At 39.4% G+C, this 20,156-nt stretch overlaps 1 pseudogene; it reads left to right on the forward strand.

Moving 5' to 3' along the window:
* Positions 1-11,933: 11,933 nt before the first annotated feature.
* Positions 11,934-12,321, forward strand: LOC123805377 (annotated as a pseudogene).
* Positions 12,322-20,156: the final 7,835 nt, after the last annotated feature.

The following is a 20,156-nucleotide window of genomic DNA, read 5'->3' on the forward strand; positions in this document are numbered from 1 at the left end:
GATAGGGTTCACATAGATTCAGTTCCTTTTCCTCATTTCTAAAGATTGTAAGTGTTGAAAATTTTTTTACACGAGTAAGTAGATAGGCCCAGAAGATTATATCTGTTATTATATCAATCTTCTCACAGTTTTTTGAACCTTTGCTTTATAGTCCAAAAGTCATTTACTAATCTTTAATCTAAAAATGTAATTAGTTATCAGTAGACAGCTCAAGTTAGTTTAAATCTGTGAGTTGGAAACTACAGACTTTTGCTCCCCGTGTTGGGTTGCCAAACTTAGCAAATTAAAATACAAGGCCCTTAGTTAAATTTAAATTTGAGACAAACAACAAACCATGTAACTCATTATTCACTGAATACATTATTTATTGATTATGTGAAATTCAAATTTAACTGGGTGTCCTATATTTTACCTGGCAACTCTATACCCACATATTAGAGTCATTCATTTTCTCAACACTAACAATGAATATTTCTAATTGTCCAGGAAAATTTTACACCCATTTTAAAATCCAAAATAGGTGAGAGATGAGCTGGTATTTTTTTAGGAGAGAACCATTGTGAAAACATTGGTGAGAAGACAGAAGAAAGCTGGGAACCATAACTCTTGTTTTCAGACAGATCAACTTTAGGGAAACCTACATGTGGAAAAATGACTTATGAAATACTACATCAGATTGTTAATTCTCTGAAACCTATTTGAGTTACCACTTACACATTGCTAAATTTTTTGTAAAGAGTTGGTACGTTCATCCAAGAGAACATTTATCCCAGTTTAAAAGTGATGGCCTAAGAAATCCTGAACTAAGATTCCCAAGTTCTTCCAATTAATAATGATTGTTGTGAATTAATAATGACTGGTGTAGCTCAGTGGATTGAGCACGGGCCTGTGAAACAAAGGGTCATCAGTTTGATTCCCAGTCAGGGCACATGCCTGGGTCGCAGGCTAGGGCCCCAGTAGGGGGCATGCAAGAGGCAACCACACATTGATGCTTCTCTCCCTCCCTTTCTCCCTCCCTTCCCCTCTCTAAAAATAAATAAATGAAGTATTTAAAAAGTAATAATAATGATTGTTGTGATCAGACCTGTCAGGGCTTGGAGTGGATCACTATGTCTTCTTTGCAACATTTTACACAACTCTAATTGCTGATTTTTTTAAAGTACAATTATTTGTTTACCTGTAACAATTCTAAGTTGCATATGAGCAAGGACTGTATATATTGTTCACTGAAGTATGCTAGTACTAGCAGGGCAAATAGTAGGTGCTCAGTAAATCATTGCTGATTTACAAAAATGGAGTCAATCTATCCACTTGGGACTACTTTATTCTAAAACTGGACCCAAATTTTTAATAGTGTAACATTTCCTTCTCTAATCCTTTGAATATTCATTAATATATTTTCTCTCCAAATACTATTTAAGAGACAGAAAAAATGAAGGAGAAAATGTTTGAGAAAAGTGACAAGGTAGACACATAGGCCCATTACTACCTCTAGTTCTCCAGTTTTCTTCTACTGTCAGTGTGTAAGTAAGGTATAAGTGTGTGAGAGGGTTTTTCACTCAATTCCTGGTTTGGAATTTTGATAACTTTTAACAGCGGTTCATTGTCAATATCTTATTATAAAGTAATCATCTTTAAAGTATTTTTCCCTTGAGGGTAATCATGCTAAAAAATTCTTTTTCTGGAAGAAACTTCAAATAAAAAATAAATGGTAACAACTTCCAGCCTAATGCTATTGCACTGTTGATTTTCAAAATTTTTAATTAAAGAGTCTACTCAGGAATCCAAAAATGAAAGTAAAAGTGAAATCTAACAAAGGGAACATGCTCTTCTGGTTCCAAAGTAAATATGAGAGTAAATGCCAGAAATTTCTTAGTCTGTTGACAACTTTATATCTTGCAAATAAAATACAGACACATAAGCCCTGAATAAGTGCTTATGGAGATATTTACAAGTAAATATTTTTAATTTAGACAGACCTATTTTTAACTAATGAAGATTACCCTTGTAAATGATGGTTTAATTTTTAATTTTATTTTTTAGTTATTGGTTTTAGAGAGAGAAGAACAGAGAGAAAGAGAAACACTGATTTCTTGTTTCACGTCTTTATGCATTCCTTGGTTGACTCTTGCATGTGCATTGGCCAGGGATCCCATACACAAATTTGGCATGTTGGGAATGATGCTGTAACCAGCTGAGCTACCTGGCCAGGACAATGGTGGCTTACTTTTCATTTATGTCCTGATGGTACTTTAGTTACATATAATTTAGATAACTTTGATAACATAATTTAGATAATTTAGATTGTCTAAAGTGTATGCAATTTAAGTGAACAGCTCCTGAATTTTAACAAATATATATACTTAGGTGACCATTAACCAGACCAGGATCAAAAAAATTTTCCGTCACCCAAGAAAATTCTTTTATGCGTTTTTCCAGTCAATATCTATCAAATCTACCATCACCCCATCTCAACCACTGTTCTGATATCTATCACTGTAGATTTGTCTGTTTTTGAACTTCATATAACTGGGATTATATAATGTATACTCATAAAGGCTTCTTTTACTAACGTATTTTTATTTACATCCCATTGTAGTGCAGCAATAGTTTGTGCTTTGTATCACCATGTAGTGTTCCACTCGATGAATTTGCCATAATTTGTTTATCCATTCTCCTCTTGAAGATATTTGGGTTTTTTGGTTTGATCCCTTATGAAAAGTAAAGCTCTAAATATTTCAGTTCAAGTCTTTTTGTGAATCTATGGATTCATTTCTATTGCCTAAATACCTGGACATGTAACTGCGATTGAATATGTATACATTTATTTTTTATTAGAAACTGCCAAAAATTTTTACCAAGTGTTTACACTGTTTTATACTTCCACCAGCAATATATAAGAATTTTAGTTTTTGGGCATTTTTCCTAAGACTTAGTATTGACAACTGTTTAAATTGGAGCTCTTCTTTTGAGTTTGTAATGATACCTCATTATGTTTTTAATTTTTATTTCCCTGGTGATTAATGATGTTTAATATATTTTGTATGCCTTTTGATGACTTATATATCATCTTTTGTGAAGTGTCTGTTCAAATCTTCTGTCCATTTTTAAAGTGAATTGACTTTTTATTATTGATTTAAGGGAGATCTTCATATTCTGGATATGAGTCCTTTGATATATGCCTTGTGAATATTTTCTTCAAGATGGTGGCTTGACTTTGCCTTTATGAACAGTTTCTTTTATTTTTTAAAAGATTTTATTTATTTTTAGACAGAGGGGAAGAGTGGGAAAAAGAGAGGGAGAAAAACATCAGTGTGTGGTTGCTTCTCACATGCTCCCTACTGGGGACCTGGCCTGCAACCCAGGCATGTGCCCTGACTGGGAATCAATCAAACCAGTGACCCTTTGGTTCACAGGCCATCTCTCAATCTACTGAGCCACAGCAGCCATGGTTTGAACAGTTTCTTTTAATGAGTAGAATATTTTAATTCTGATGAAGTCTAATTTAACAATTTTTACGTATAGTGCATTTAATATCCCATTTAAGAAATATTTACCTACTCCAAGATAATATTCTCTTATATGGTTTCTTTTAGAAGCATTATGACATTAGCTTTTACACTTTAAGATTATGATTTATCTCAAATTAATTTTTGCATAAGTAGTGAATTGAGGGCCAAGATTTGTTTTTTCTTTAAAAATTACTCCATCACAATTTGTTGAAAAGACTCAATTCCTCATTTAATAAATTGCTTTAGAGTCTGTCAAAATCAGTTGAACTTCTATCTGGAAGTTTCTTTCTGGACTTTATTCTGTTGTATGAATCTATTTGTCTACCTTTATGCCAATGCTATCATGTATTGATCACTGTATCATCATAGTAAGTATTGATATCAGATAGCATAAGTCCTCTAATTTTGTTCTTCTTCAGATTGTCTTGGCCATTTCAAGACCTTTAAATTTTCATATAACTTTTAGAATTGTTTTGTGAATATCTTTTTTGCTGGGAATTTTGCTAGCATTACATTCCATCTATAGATCAACTTGAGAAGTATTGATATATTGTTGTTATTGAGTCTTCTATCCCATGAGTATGATATATCCCTGTATTTATTGGCTTTCCCCTTTTTTGTTTTCAGTACAAAAATTTTTCTCATATTTTGTTAAATTTATTCTAAGTATTTCATATTTTTTATGTTATTATAAATACTAATTTTACATTTTCAGTTGTTAATAGTATTTTTAAATTGCACACTATCGTTTGTTTTTAATATGTGGAAATAAAATTGATTTTAGTATAAAGATCTTTTATCCTGCTATCTTGCTAAATTCACTTACTGTAGTCATTTAAATTCTTCTGGATTTCCTTTAGCAAACTATCATGTTATCTACAGATAAAAAATTATATTTCTTCCTTTCAGATTCTTATTTCTTTTATTTTTCTTGCTTTGTTGTACAAGTCAATTCAATGGTGGATAGTTTTGATTAGAATCAACTTCCTTGCCTTATTTTTGATCATAAGGAAAAGTAAATGTTAATTATGATTTCTTGTAAATACTCTTTATCATATAGAGAAAGTCTAGTTCTACTTTACTAAGAGGTTTTTTAAATTATTATTAAAAATGGGAGTTGTATTTATAGTGGTGATCACTTTTTCTTTTTTATTCTGTTAATAAGAAGAATTATATTAATTTATGAGTATTAAACCCACTTTGCATTTCTCAGATAAACTATACTTGGTCATGATGTAATATCCTTATTATGTATAGGGTCCAGCAGAAGTAAGGCCTGCTTGAGTGTAGTTGGTACGGTAATAATATGGGTGTAATAATTTATAGTTCTAATTTGAACATTTCACCTAAAATGTCATATGATGTGCTTGAATGTGATATTGTTATATTACAGAATTACATGCTTATGATCTTGTAACAAAAGATTTTGTAATAAAAAGGGGGCATTATTTGTGCTGGACCCATATTGCTGGATTTAATTTTATTTAGAACTTTCTTTTAAAATATATTTTATTGATTATGCTATTACAGTTGTCCAATTTTTCCCACTTCCTTCCCCTCTGTCCTGCACACCCCCCCCACCCACATTCTCCTCTTTTAGTTCATGTCCATGGATAGTACATATAAGTTCTTTCGCTTCTACATTTCCTATACTATTCTTAACCTTCCCCTGTTTATTTTCTACTTACCATCTGTGCTACTTATCCTCTGTATCTTTTCCCCCTCTCTCCCCCTCCCACTCCCCTGTTGATAACCCTCCATGTGATCTCCATTTCTGTGGTTCTGTTCCTGTTCTAGTTGTTTGTTTAGTTTGCTTTTCTTTTTGTTTTAGGTGTGGTTGTTAACAACTGTGAGTTTGCTGCCATTTTACTGTTCATATTTTTATATCCATTTCTTAGATAAATCCCTTTAACATTTCATGTAATAAGGGCTTAGTGATGATGAACTCCTTTGACTTCACCTTATCTGAGAAGCACTTTATCTGACCTTCCATTCTAAATGAAAGCTTTGCTGGGTACAGTAATCTTGGATGTAGGTCCTTGCCTTTGGAATACTTCTTTCCATCCCCTTCTTGTCTGCAAGGTCTCTTTTGAGAAATCAGCTGACAGTCTGATGGGAACTCCTTTGTAGGTTACTGTCTCCTTTTCTCTTGATGCTTCTAAGATTCTCTCCTTATTTTTAGTCTTCAGTAATGTAATTATGATGTGCCTTGGTGTGTTCCTTCTTGGGTCCAACTTCTTTGGGACTCTCTGAGCTTCCTGGACTTCCTGGAAGTCTATTTCCTTTGCCAGATTGGGGAAGTTCTCCTTCATTATTTGTTCAAATAACTTTTCCATTTGTTGTTCTTCCTCTTCTCCTTCTGGTACCCCTATTATTCGGATGTTGGACTGTTTAAAGATGTCTTGGAGATTCCTCAGCCTCTCCTCAGTTTTTTGAATTCTTGTTTCTTCATTCTTTTCTGGTTGGATGTTTCTTTCTTCCTTCTGGTCCACACCATTGATTTGAGTCTCAGTTTCCTTCCCATCACTATTGGTTCCCATTTTCCTTTATTTCACTTAGCATAGCCTTCATTTTTTCATCTAATTTGTGACCAAATTCACGCAATTCTGTGAGCATCCTGATCACCAGTGCTTTGAATTGTGCATCTGATAGGTTGGCTGTCTCTTCATTGCTTGGTTGTATTTTTTCTAGAGCTTTGATCTGTTATTTTATTTGGCCATTTTTTTTTTTTTTTGGTCTTCATACGCCTATTATGTAGTAAGGGGCGGAGCCTTGAGTGTTCACAGGGGTGGGAGGGGCAACCCATTTCGCTGCCTTGTGACGCTGTATGTGGGGAAGGGGTCTGAGAGGGAGCAGTGCTGCTTGCTCCACTCTCTGCTGGATTTCAGTCACTGCCCCTGCTACCTACTAGCAGAGTGGGCCCTTCTGGTGCTGATTTCTGGGTGGGTGGGTTTGTGCACATTCTAGGACCCTGTGGGTCTCTCTCCAGCGAACTCTCCTATGAGGCTGGGAGTTTCTCCTGCTGCCACCTCTACCCCCACAGGTGTTTTCAGTCATAGGTTTGAGGCTTTATTTCTCCTCACTGAGAGCCTGAGTTGTGTGGTCTGTTTCACCCCCCAGTTCTTTCTCCTGGTTTATCTGCACGTGAATGTGGGACCACCCAGTCTACCAGCCGTCTCACTCAGTCTGCCAGCCTTGCCTTGCCTTGCCTTGCTTTGAATCCGCTCTGCCCAGCTGCCCAATTCTGCCCCTCTACGGGTCTGGATGAATGTTTCTTCTTTACCTCCTTGGTAGTCAGACTTCCCTACAGTTTGATTTTCTATCAGTTCTGGTTGGTTTTTGTTTTTAAATTGTTGTTGTCCTTTTGGTTGTTGGAGGAGGCATAGTGTGTCTACATATACCTCCATCTTGGCCAGAAGTTGAGTTTTTTTTTCTAATTTAGTTTAGAACTTTTGAATTGAGGGTGGAAAAGGAGAGCAATAAGGGTCCACCCCATTCAAGTTGTGGGCCCATCCAACCAACCCTCCTACCCTGGTGACAGCGACTTTTCCATATGAAGGGCTAGGCTAGGTGCAAGCTTCAGACCTTTCTAAATCTGTTCAAACAAGCAACAGCTGAGCCCAGCCCCCATACCTCTTGCTGAGTGTTCCTAGGCCTGGCACTAGCAGCAGCCATCTGCAGATAGTTTTATAGCTTACACCAAGGGGCCCCAGACAGAACACAGGCAGAAGCTGACCTTGGCCTGTGCCACCCAGGAACCCCCAGAGCCTGCACACCCAGTGGACAGGCTGGAACACAACCCAATCACCTCCAAAAGCCATGGAGGGAGGTGGTTGCTGGCCAGGAGTCACAACCAGTCCTACCAGCTACCTGGACTGGGTAAACCCTCTCATTGACCTGCTGATAGCAATCAAGACTCGTCTTCAAGAGAAGGGAGTAGTCAGCCCACATGAAGGAAGTACCTCGAGTACACAGCTTGGGAGATAGGGGAGTCTGTGCCACTGAACCCTACAGGATACCTGCTATATTAGGTATACCTAATATAGGTAGGTATACACTACCAAGACCCAGAGTCAAAGCAGCTCTACCTAATACATAGAAGCAAACACAGGGAGGCTGCCAAAATGAGGAGACAAGGCAAAGTGGCCCAAATGAAAGAACAGATCAGAACTCCAGAAAAAGAACTAAATAAAATGGAGATAAACAATCTATCAGATGCAGTGTTCTAAACACTATTTATAATGATGCTCAAGGAACTCAGTGGGTAGTTCAACAGCTTAAAAAAGACCCAGGCAGAAATGAAGGATATGCTAACTGAAATAAAGAACAAATCTCTAACTAAAGAAAAATTTACAGGGAATTAACAGTAGAAAGGATGAAGCCAAGAATCATATCAATGATTTGGAACATAAGGAAGAAAAATATATTCAATCATTACAGCAAGAAGAAAAAAATCCAAAAAATTGAGTATAGTTTAAGCAGCCTCTGGGACAACTTCAAATGTTCCAACATTCACATAATAAGGGTGCCAGAAAGAGAAGAGAAAGAGCAAGAGATTGGAAACCTATTTGAAAAAATAATAAAAGAAAACCTCCCTAATTTGGCAAAGGAAATTGACATATAAGTCTAGGAAGCACAGAGAGTCCCAAACAAGACAGATGCAAAGAGGACCACACCAAGACTCATCATAATTAAAATGCCAAAGAATTAAATGAAGAGACAATCTAAAAACCAATAAAAGAAAAGCAGAGAGTTACATACAAGGGGAGTTCCCATAAGGCTATCAGCTGATTTCTCAAAAGAAACTTTGCAGGCAAGAAGGGACTGGCAAGAAGTATTCAAAGTGACAAAAAGCAAGGACCTACAACCAAGATTACTCTATCCAGCAAAAATATCATTTACAATGGAAAGGCAGATAAAGCGCTCCTCAGACAAATTAAAAGTAAAGGAGTTCGTCATCACTAAGCCCTTATCATATGAAATGTCAAAGGGACTTAAGAAAAAGAAGATCAAAACTATGAACAGTAAAATGACAACAAACTCACAACTATCAACAACCGACTCTTTAAAAAAAAAAAATAAGCAAACAACTAGAAGAGGAACAGAATCACAGAAATGTGTATCACATAGAGGTTTATTAGCAGGGAGGTGGAAGGGGGAGAAAGGGGAGGAAGTACAGGGATTAAGAAGCATAATTGTAGGTACAAAATAGATGGGGGAGGTTAATAGTATAAGAAATGTAGAAGCCAAAGAACTTATATGTGCGGCCCATGGACATGAACTAAGGGGGGGATTGCTGGAGAGAAGGGAGATACTGGGTGGTGAGGGGAGAAGGGGAGAAGGGGAGAAAGAAAACTGGGACAGCTGTAATAGGATAATTAATAAAACATACTTTAAATAAATAAAAATAAGTAAAAATCCAATTTCTCAGTGGTGCTACCCACGTTTCAAGTGCCTAGGGGGCCGTGTGGCTGGTAGCTGCCAAATGTATCTGAATGGCTTTATACTCCACTTGGTTGGTCCTGACTGCTTCTGAACCTCTACTTTGACCTTCTGTTTGCTGTGCATTCAACTCGTTATCCTTCCTGATAGACATTAGCTTAGACTAACCTTGCTATCCCTCACTGCTCTACTAAATTAGGCTGTCCTGCTTTAGCTTCAGCTTTTTGGTCCCATCTTCTGGCAGCAGTGACTTGGTTAATGCTTCTCCTAGTCCAGCCTGAATCCCCTGCAAAAGGGTGGGAATAGCATGGGGCAAATGTTAGTAAGAAGGAAACAGAGGTCAATTTGAATGAGGAGGCTGTAAAAAGTAAGTAGCAACTCTAAATAATTCTTATTTTCATTTTGGACAAATGACTTTTTAGAAAACATGAAAAAATATTATTTAACCATTGAAATAATTATTTTTGAAAACGCACAAATAGTGGAAGAACCGGAAATGAGTCAAAATTATAATTATCAAAAAAAAAAGGAATTTCTGCAGACAGTTCACAGTAAATAAATTAACAACCATCTTAAGCAAGATTCTATTATGAATAGTCAAAGGGTAGAATGTAAGCTTCTAGAAGTGAACATTATGAAGTCTTTTACAATCATAAGGAACGATCTGAATCTGACACACCCACTTCCTGTTTTGATAAGCTTATGACTGGTAGTAACTTTGTAAATGTTTGAATTCCTTCGAAGCCCTTGGCAACAACTCTCACAATATCGTTGTGGCAAAGTAGATAGAAACTGGCTGGATGATAGCAGAGGTGGCATTGATTTGTATCTGATGCTCAATAGAACTTGGTAATTGTTGGAAAGATTCTTTCCTCCTTGCAGATTTTGATAATGTGTCTAAAGAGATGATGCCTCCAGGTCTGATCTCAAATGTGTCCTTTTGCAATATTTTAGTGACTCTAATTAAGAATAGATTTCATGATTGCATCACCTGTAATTGAAAAAAGGTAATAAAAAGAATGGATGATGATATTGCTCATCATTTTTGCAAGTCACAGAAATCTAGGATTAATAACCAGTAAAATAGATAATCGTCTTAGAATTCAAGATCTTAATGGGTGAGATTTGTGGTTTGAACTGACCTCGCCAAAGATGTAATAGCTCAAGAATAGAATTGCAGAGATGTATGTTGCAGTGTGAGCATGGTAACCGGGCTATGCTGGTGTGGGTTGGGCAGGAGCACACACAGTGCCAGCACAGGGGTCATGATAACAGCAGTCTCTAGTTACTCTAATTACTAGAACTCTGGACCCGTGCAAATCCCTTCCCCTGGGTAACACCCTGGGTGGATTCCCCTTCTTCCAGGGGCCAGTAAAGTTCTCCGCAGCAGCTGGCTTTGATCTGGCATTGCTGCTCTGTGGCCTCTGCCCCTGCGGGTTGCTGCCACTCCTGCCCAGGCAGGGTCCCAGCAGCTCCTGTCTTGTACTGTCTGCCACCCTCACTGCACCCAGGTTGTGGGAAGAAATCTGCTCCCACCAGAATTAACAAGTACTCCATTTCCATGGTACCATACAGAATAATGATCTTCAAATATAACCACCGTTTTCCTCCTGAGGAAGAGTTTCTACTCTAGTGAACAGAAATGGAAATTACAGGAATCTGCAACTTTCTATCTGCTTTGCCAGTCTCTCCACATTGCCCAAAATGTTAACACTGGAGTGCCTTGGAGCTCTTATTACCAATTACACTCATCATCTAAAGACATTTATGAGTTCACAGTTCACTAGCATGTACCTTCAGTCTATACTCTCCCCTGAGGTTTATTTATTTCCTTCTCAGTATTTGCCACTATAGTATACTTAGCATATTGTCCTTATACCACCTGGCATAGTATGTATCTTTTATTCATTTAGTCTTTGAACCCATTACAAAGTGTGTCTGACGAGAGCAGGGATTTTGTATCCCCAATACACAGGACAGTGCCTGGCACGTAGTAGATGCTTAGTAAAGATTTGTTAGGTGGATAAATGAGTGACGCTTTTAGTCCAATACGAAGAACTTCCTAAACACAGAAATTTTCAAAAATGGGAAGAACTTCCCCAAAGGCATTGAGTTTTCTATGACTGGAGATATCTGCTTGTCGGGGATGTTGGGCAACACGTTCAACTGCTAATCGGAAGCAAGGAGGAAACCAGAAGAGAGTCATTTGCATGAAATGTGACTGCTACAGGATTAAAGATGAAATGCAGTTGGATTTTTCATGAGCACAACTGATTTCTATCTCCAGTCCTCAGTTCTCTTCCCATCTGTGTGATACTCCCCTCTACCGCCTTCCTCTCTCAACTTTTTCCTCTCTGTCTTCATCTCTCTCTTCCACCTCCCTCTCCCTCACTCTTTCTCTGCCTTTCACACACACACGCACACACACCATACACACCTTTATGTAACCCGGATGCTGCTACCTGGAGCCCTCCCTCACTTGTCCCTTGAGATCTCAATGGCCTTGAGCCCAAGTCTCATGGCATGGGGTGTCCAAGATTTCTGCGAATGTCTGGAAATTTATGTGGTCTTGTGATCCTCTTTGTCTCAAGAATCCTGCATCTACACATGCCATCTCTGTCCATGCAGTATCAACATACATGTGAAATCTAGCCTTTTCACACTTTTCCACCAGTGGAAGAACACAGATTGGACAGCATCGCTGGGGCTCATTACATCACCTACTGCCCAGAGTGACTTGGACATTTCTGTCAAGTCCTGTGCAGTCTCCCTGCCTCCGGGCCTCCATCCAGGTTCTTTCTCCTACCACTTCGTTCTCCTCCCCTCTCGTCTTTTCACTTCTCTTACTCTCCTCTCCCACTCATTCTCTCTCTTCTCCCCTCAACTGCCCCCTTTGCTCATCTTTCCCCTCACACCAAAAAGCACCAATTCCTTTTCTCTGTGAATCACTAATCCAGGCTCATCCGCAGAGGGAGCAGCATGTCCGGGGAAGTCCCTGAGGCAGCCTCTACAGAGGAACAGAAGGAAATGGAAGATAAAGTGACTAATCCAGAGAAAGACGAAGAAGCAAAATTAAAAGCATGGTGTCCTCATCTGGGACAAAAACCTGGAGGTTCAGATTTCTTAAAGAAATGATTACAGAAAGGGCAAAAATATTTTGATTCTGGGGATTACTGCATGGCTAAAGCAAAAATGAAGAGAAAGCAACTTCCTATGCAGCCCGGATAAAACAGGGGTCACTGGTGACCACATTCCCATCCACGGGGGCCTTCCTCAATGGAATCCATCCCTTGTTGCTAGCAAGCTGGCTGGCTGCTTAAAAGAGCTGAACCACATGCATCTTCTAATTCCCATTGTTTTTCCTTAATATGTTACTTCCCTGCTTTTCTTTTCATTTCATTCACTAAGTCATTTGTGAGTGACAGCTTTGCAGGGGGTGGAAGTGCGTGCTGCTCCTGGAAGGAAGATACTTGTGAAGACGGAGAGAACATGTTAGAGCAGCATAAAGTAAGTAATCTACCTGAAAATAATTGTATATATTGCCTAACTTGTAGTGTAGGACTGGTCATAACAAACTCCCAAGCAAGTTTTACATTTTCAGTGTTTTGGCTTTCTTTAATTCATCCTCATTATAGCTTTGTGTGTTACTCTTATTTAATTAACCTCTACTGTATTGGTTTCTTCTGCATCTTCCTTTTGGATTTTATAAAACAGAAGTTTAAGACCACAAGTTGGAAGAAAGTTCGCATATTTCAAACTCCAATAGATGGGGCTCCAAAAGATTTGTATTTCTGTGCTTGAACTTGAATGGCCTTTAACCTGATTCAGCTTTAACAATAGAAATTTACTTGGGTAATATTTGCCCATTCTGGTGTAACTTATGTGACCCTAGTGCTTAATTAATAGCGGCCATTGAAGCTAATATTCTTATTCAGTTATAGAGTTCCAATACCTTTTGTTGTTAAAGATATAAAGAAGTGAGCATGTACGTCGACTGCTGAATTCACTTTTGTGCCATTTTTGTAAATATAGTAGTTTTGCACAACCGAAAAAACCCACAAAAACCTAATCCAATCAACACACAGGCTCTGGTATCCACCATTTACCCAAACGCTTAGCTATCTAAGTGTCTCTGTTCCCAACAAAAATGACCTCTTACCTAGGAAGAGCTGTGGTAAAAGTGTCAGTATGATTTATTTTACCTACAGCATATTTGGAGCTCTCACTATATGCCAGACCTTAATGGTGTTTATTTTTCACCCTTTAGCCTGTACTGACACCATGGAGACTAGTGCTGGAATTCATCCATGTAGGGAAACTGAATTCCTGTTCAGAAAAGTAGACAGTAAAGAGATCTGAATGTTAAACAACATTCTAGGTAAATAGGAATTGACTTACTATTCTTATAGATGGGAATAAAACCAATTCCCCTTCCTCCTCATGTAAACCCTCCTTTTTTTTTAAAGGTGTTTACTAGAATTTCTGGTTATAACGTTAATATGCCCACACTCCTAAAATCAGATGTGGACAATTAGGGTAGTTATTATGAAAGCTAATGTTCTTGAGTAGTTACTACGTGCTCAACACAGTTTTCAGTGTTTTACATATGTTACTGTAAAGCATCATTGTCTCCATTTGCCACTGATGAACCCGAGAGGTACAGCAGGTCACATTTGTTTCTCAAGGTCATGCAACCAGAAAACAATAACAAATAATTATGCCACCTGGAGACAATCATCATTTCAGTGAATATTGTCCTCACTTTTCCTATCATTAAATTCTTTAAATGAAATATTAGATCACCATTTTGTAATGTTCATTTTAACTTAATAATATTGCATGATAGCTTTCCAGAAAAACATAGATATACACAATGTTTTAAAAGATTTTATGTACTTTTAGATAGAGGGCGAGGGAGGGAGAAACAGAAGGAGAGAAACACTGACGTGAGAAATATCAATTGGTTGCCTCTTCTATACTCCCTGACTGGGGACCGAACCTGTAACCCAGGCATGTGCCCTGACTGGGAATCAAACCAGTGACCTTTTGCTTTGCAGGATGATGCCTAATCAACTGAGCCACACTAGTCAAAGCCACACCATCATTTTTATGATTATACAGTGTTTCACTATGTGGAGAGGCTGTAATATAGTCATTATATAGTATTTTTAAAATGTTTGAGATAAACATCTTATTCATTCATTTTTCTATTCACTTGTCTGATATTTTACCTTAGTACAAATTTCAAGAATTGTCACTAAGTCCAAGAGTACAACTCAGGTTACTTTAATATATTTGAGAGACTAAGAGATAATTTTTATATGTACTTCTTTATATTACTTTTTTATATCGAACATTAATAACAAAATTTATGATTAGGTATTCTCCCATTAGAGCAAAAACTGACCTTTATATGCTGTGTTTTCAAATCAAACTACTATCAGTTGATTTTTCAAAAATAAATTTGTAAATACATTTCTTTGTAGGCTCACTGGGCTTCTTCACATAGTTGGTCACACTTGACCAGAGAACTTTTGTTCGCTGGTGTTGTTAGTGCCTTCTAGTGGTAGCAAAGCAAAACCTAGCCATGGTGGTTTGTTGGGGAGTTTTTAAAGTAAAAAAAATATATACATAATTTATAGCTTCATGGTATTTTTACTTTTCTTTTGCTCATATAGCCACAAAGACTATGAAACTTCAAAGAAGAAATGAAAATATTTTTAAGTTAATTCAGAACACAATTTCATCATAAATATGAAACCATCAATTGTAGTTTAGTTTTTATAAAAGGTCAAGATATTTCAGGAAATTTTAGGTTGTTTTTAATGGTAACTTTTCACAATGTTGCAGATTTTTAAAAAAATTTTTAAAGATTTTATTTATTTATTTTTAGACAGAGGGGAAGGGAGGGAGAAAGAGAGGGATGTGTGGTTGCCTCTTACACTTCCCCTGCTGAGGACCTGGCCTGCAACCCAGGCATGTGCCCTGACTGGGAATCAACCGGAGACCCTTTGGTTCACAGGCAGGCTGGCACTCAATCTACTGAGGAAGTTCGCAGGCATATCTGAGGAAGTGTGGCTGGAGTGCTGTGAATGAGGGGAGAGTAGCGGCAGAGGAAGCTGGGTAGGGTTTCTCAGGCTGGGTCATTTCTAGTTGTTAGGCTGGCCTGTGCACTGTAGGATGCTTAGCAGCATCCCTGGTCTGTACCCACTAGACATCAGTCATACCCCTCACCCTCATGACAAACTCCAGAAATTGCCAAATGTCCTCTCAGGGACATGTAACATCACCCCTGGTTGAGAAAGACTGGGTTAGAGCCTCAGGCAGGGCCTTGGAGGCCATGGTAAGTAAGATGCTTGCACTTTATTCTGAGTCCAGTGGGTAGCCTTGGGAAGTTCCAAATAGAGGAATTATGTGATTCCAATTACACTTTGTGTTACCTTTGAACTTCTTCCAAGGTTATCAAATGACCGTGGTCACTACCACTTTAACTAGAATCTGCCAGTTCCAGCTTATGCTCAGCTTGCAGCTTCTCTGCATCCTTATCTCGCCCTAGTTCCGTGTCCTGGAGTAATTTCTGCTGATGCAAACAATAGCCACCACTGGCCTTGCTTTAAGCAGGCAGGAAGAACATGGACTGAAACACACTTTACTCATCTGTAAAGTGGAAATATTACCTGTCTCATAGGGCTGCTGAGAATAGCAAAGCAAGTGTCTGGCATGGTGTCTGGGCATAGTGGCACCCTGTAAATCTTAGGAGGAAACAGAATGAAACACCTCTTGTGACATACATGGAGGTGTGCCACTCAGATCTTGTTTCAGGAAAAATCTTGCTGCTCCGCTGCCAAGAGTGTGGTTAGCTGACAGCCTCCAGCTGTTACTGCCTTCAGGTTCTGGGACATGTTAGCAAAGGTCATGCTTTTCCTTGGAGAGTATGGATATTTCTAGATTTTTCTGCCAAATGCAAAACTCCTGTAACAAATAGTCTTGTTCTAGCACCCCCTGTTGGGTGGTCAAAGAGTGTCAGTCTCAGGCTCTCCCACCCCGCACTGCTTCCCCAGTCTCTTGTTTTTTTCATAGACATTGTTTTTGAATAAGCCTCTTGCACTCCTAACTCAGACTCAGCATCTGCTTCCCAGATGACAGGGGAGGTTGGGAGACGCACCTCCAGAACTACTTGCTTTGCCCTCTGCCTAGAACTTTCTCCTTCTCCTGTGCCTCCAAATTCCCATTCATCCTTCCAGTCCCAACTCCAATGTCACCTTCTTTGCAGAGTTTTCTAGAAAACTCATAGTTACTGCTCCTTCCTCTGTGATGCTACACAGAGCAGTCCTTTTGTAGATAAAGGCTCAGGGCGTCAGTGATCTGTATTCCAGAATAATTTTTCATTTCTGTTTGACCTGCTCCTTATTTTCACTACATAACAATGCTTTTCATGTGTTTTATTGTACTGTGTCTGATTGCACTTCTAATTTTTGGGAGTGGAAATGCCCTATTTGTTTTTATAGACAAATATAGAATGGTTCTACGTAATATTATGTAGTAATGCTTAACAAATGAAGGAGTGATGGCTAGATTGGACTTGTGCCACTTCTATGTAAAAAGGTACATTTGGAATAATTGTTAAAATGCATGGGAATATGACTAACACAGAACCAGATAGAGCAGAGCTGGTCTGATGCTGTTAAATGCTAGATTAGATAAAATAAAACCTTTAGAGTTCCATGGAGGCCATGGGGGGGGTGGGGAAGCCAGGTCAGCTGGGCCTGAGGACAAATGTAAAAACAGATCAGGCTTAAGGACCAAAATGCCAAAGCTAGCTGATTTGCAGAAAACTTCTCCAGTAGTGGAAAATGTAAATATGACTGCAGAGTGGACCTTCAGGGTCAGCTGGAACAGAACCAGAAATGGGGTAACTTCAGGGGAGGAGGCATTAAGTCTCTGCTACAGAAAATGCTGGTAAGTTTTTTATTTTAATAAACCAGTAGCTCAGTGTGTTATCTTTATCTTTGGTTCCCAAGTTTGAAACATCTGAACTAAATTAATTGCTGAGAGCTACACTACCACTGTGGTGCTTAGGGTTTGGAGGCCCGTATTGGATTGAAAAGTTTGGGAGTTCAAGCAGCTGATATCTATGATTACTTACAAAGAAAAAAATCTTGTGATTCTCTGGCCTGCCGCGTTTAGGAGGTTGGTGGGAATGAAAGGGCAGCCGTGAGGGGGCTGGATGAAGGAGCTTCTGGCGGCTGTGATTGGTGTGATCCTGAGGAAACTGTTTTCAAGCGGTGTAGATTTGCAGCACAGATCCAGGTAAACATTGCCACCTAGTGGCAACTCACTTAAAGTAACCATCTATCCATAGTCATCCATTCAATATTTATAACGTGTCAACTGTGACAAGAACTATTCAACAACAGTGAACAAGAGAGACTCCAAGTCTCAGCCCTGGTAAGGCACACATTCTAATGAGGGCCGGACAAACCCCGACCCCCACAGTGGTAATGTAGTCCTCAGCAATTGATTTAGTTCAGATATCTCAAACTTGACAGCCAAATACAAAGATAATACACTGAGCTACTAGTTCACTTTTTTAAAGGGTAATTTTCCTTTTAATAGAGAAAATATAGTACATTACATGTTGGGTGAAGGAACCTCTGAATGAGCCAGCTTGAAAGGTCCTTTTGTATGCTACTTTTTAACTACTTTTTACTATCTTAAGTATTTTCCTTTACTTCAATTCTTAAAATTTCTAAGACCATCTAATTCTTTAGTGTGCTTAAGTGGCTTTCTTATGTTATTGAACATCATGAGGAAAATATAATAAACTTCAAATTAAACACTTTATTAGTAACAAACATGAGACTTTAAAAATTTAATTCTTAGACTAGTCTGACTCCATTGTGGATGTCTGACGGCTGACAGCGCTCAGGCCCCACCTCTGTCTCTCCCTCTGCCTCACCTCCAGGCACACTGATGGAAAAGTGCTTTCTCCTTTGGCGCCAAAGGCAAGTTCAAACTGTGTAAGCCCCGGTCCACGTCCTGATCACTGGAAAAGCATAGTCAGCTTTCCTGCCCTGCCCTCTCAAGCCATTCTTGGACCTGCTTGGAAGCTGCCATGCTTCCCCCAGAAAGCCGCATCTATGTGCTTAATGACCATTTCCAAGCAGTCTTGAGAATAAAGAAAAAAGCCGAAGGCATCGTGCTCCCTGATTTCAAAAACACTAACTCAGAGAGATACATGCACCCCCATGTTTATTGCAGCATTATTTACCACAGGCAAGCTATGGAAACGACCTAAGTGCCTATGGATGGATGAGTGAATATAGAATGAGTGGTATGTGTGCAATGGAATATCACTCAGCCTTTAAAAAGTGGAATCTTGCCATTTGCAACAACATGGATGGACCTTAAAGGCATTATAGTAAGTGAAATAAGGCAGGCAGTGAAAAACAAATACCATATGCTCTCCTTATGTGTGGAATCTTTAAAAAAAAAACTGAAATCACAGATACAAAGAACAGATCAGTGGTTGCCAGAGGTAAGGGTGGAGGAGGGCAAAATAAGTAAAGGGGGTCAAAAGGCACAAACTTCCAGTTATAAACACATAAGTTATGGGAATGTAATGTACAGCAAGGTGACTCTAGTTATGAATAGTGTATCATATACTTGAATGTTCCTAAAAGAGTAGATCTTAAAAATTCTCATCATGAGAAAAAATTACTTGTAACTGTGTGTGGTGACAGATGCCAACTAGACTTATTGTGGTGATCATTTCACAGTGCACACAAATGTCCAACTATTGTGCTGTGCACTGGGAGCTAATATAATGTTACGTGTCAACCGTACTTCCATAAAACTTTTTTAATTATATTTTATTGATTATGCTATTACAATTGGCCCAGTTTACCCCCATAACACTCCTCTACTCGGCACTCCCCCCTCCCTCAGGCAATCTCCACACCTTTGTTCATGTCCATGGGTCGTGCATATAGGTTCCTTGGCTTCTCCAATTCCTGTACTGTACTTACATCCCCAGAGCTATTCTGTAACTACCCATTCGTACTTCTTAATCCCCTCACCTCTTCATCCATTTTCTCTGCACCCGCCCCCTGCCATCTGTCAGCCATCAAAATGCTTTCCATATCCATGATTCTGTCTTGGAAAAGCTTGGAAATGTTTGTTAAGCACATAGACGCTTGCCTCTTCTATCACCCAAGCTGGGTACTCGAGGTCGCCCTTCATGTGGGCTGAGTGCACCGTCTTCTTGTAGTTGATCCTCGATTGCTGTTGGTAGGTCAATGGGAGGGACTTACCCAGGCCAGTCAGTTTAAAGGATTGTCTGTGACCACTGACCACCAACCTCTACCCTCCATGGAGGATCAGCTGTGCAGAGGCAGGGTGGTGGTGGTGCTCTGATGTGGTCTGTAGCTGTCCACTGGGTGTGCAGGCTCTGGGGTTTCCTGGGAGGTATAGACCAAGGTCATCCCCATCTGTGTTCTGCCTGGGTCCTCCCTCCCTGAGCTATAAAGCAATCTGAGATGGCTGCTCCTTGTTCTGGGCTTGGAGCTTCCCAGGCAAAACCAAGCTGTCAATCTAGACTGGCTGCTGCTAGTGCCAGGCCTGTGGCCACTTAGCAAGAGGTACAGGGGTTAGGAGCTGGAGTCTTACTGAGGATGGCTGTTGCTTGTTTGTTAGGATTTAGGAAGTTGTAAAGCGTGAGCCTAGATCAGCTATTCACATCTTGGGTGGGCCCATAAATTGGCTGGGATAAAGTCTCAGATGATCTCCGGGGCGGGGCAAACATGTTAAATAGGTTGATGGAGCCTCAGATATGGAGCCCGCCTGCCAGCTCTGTGGTTCTGTGGGCGGAGGGTTCAGAAAAGGGACAATGGCCTCTGCCCACCTTTCTGTCTGGGAGAAAGCTGTCCCTCAGCTCTTACCTTGATGCCAGATACTTTTTTTCCTCCCTGTAGGCCACTGGTACCTTTCAAGCTGCTACCCTGGTGCTACAGCTCAGAGGGAGTGAGTCTGAGTAAGTTTGTATGTGGTTTCCTTAAGGGGAGCTGCTTGGGAGTCCAGAATTTTCTTCCATTGACTCAATCCCTGCTGTCTTCTGCAGCCAGAAGTTATGGGGACTTAGCTTGCTGGCCCTAGAACCCTGGGCAGGGGGTCTGGCGTGGGGCTGGAACTCCTCACTCCTGA

Source organism: Phyllostomus hastatus, unplaced genomic scaffold (assembly GCF_019186645.2).
Source record: "Phyllostomus hastatus isolate PE091 unplaced genomic scaffold, TTU_PhHast_1.1 phas_scaffold_317, whole genome shotgun sequence".
In the NCBI taxonomy this organism is placed as follows: Eukaryota; Metazoa; Chordata; class Mammalia; order Chiroptera; family Phyllostomidae; genus Phyllostomus; species Phyllostomus hastatus.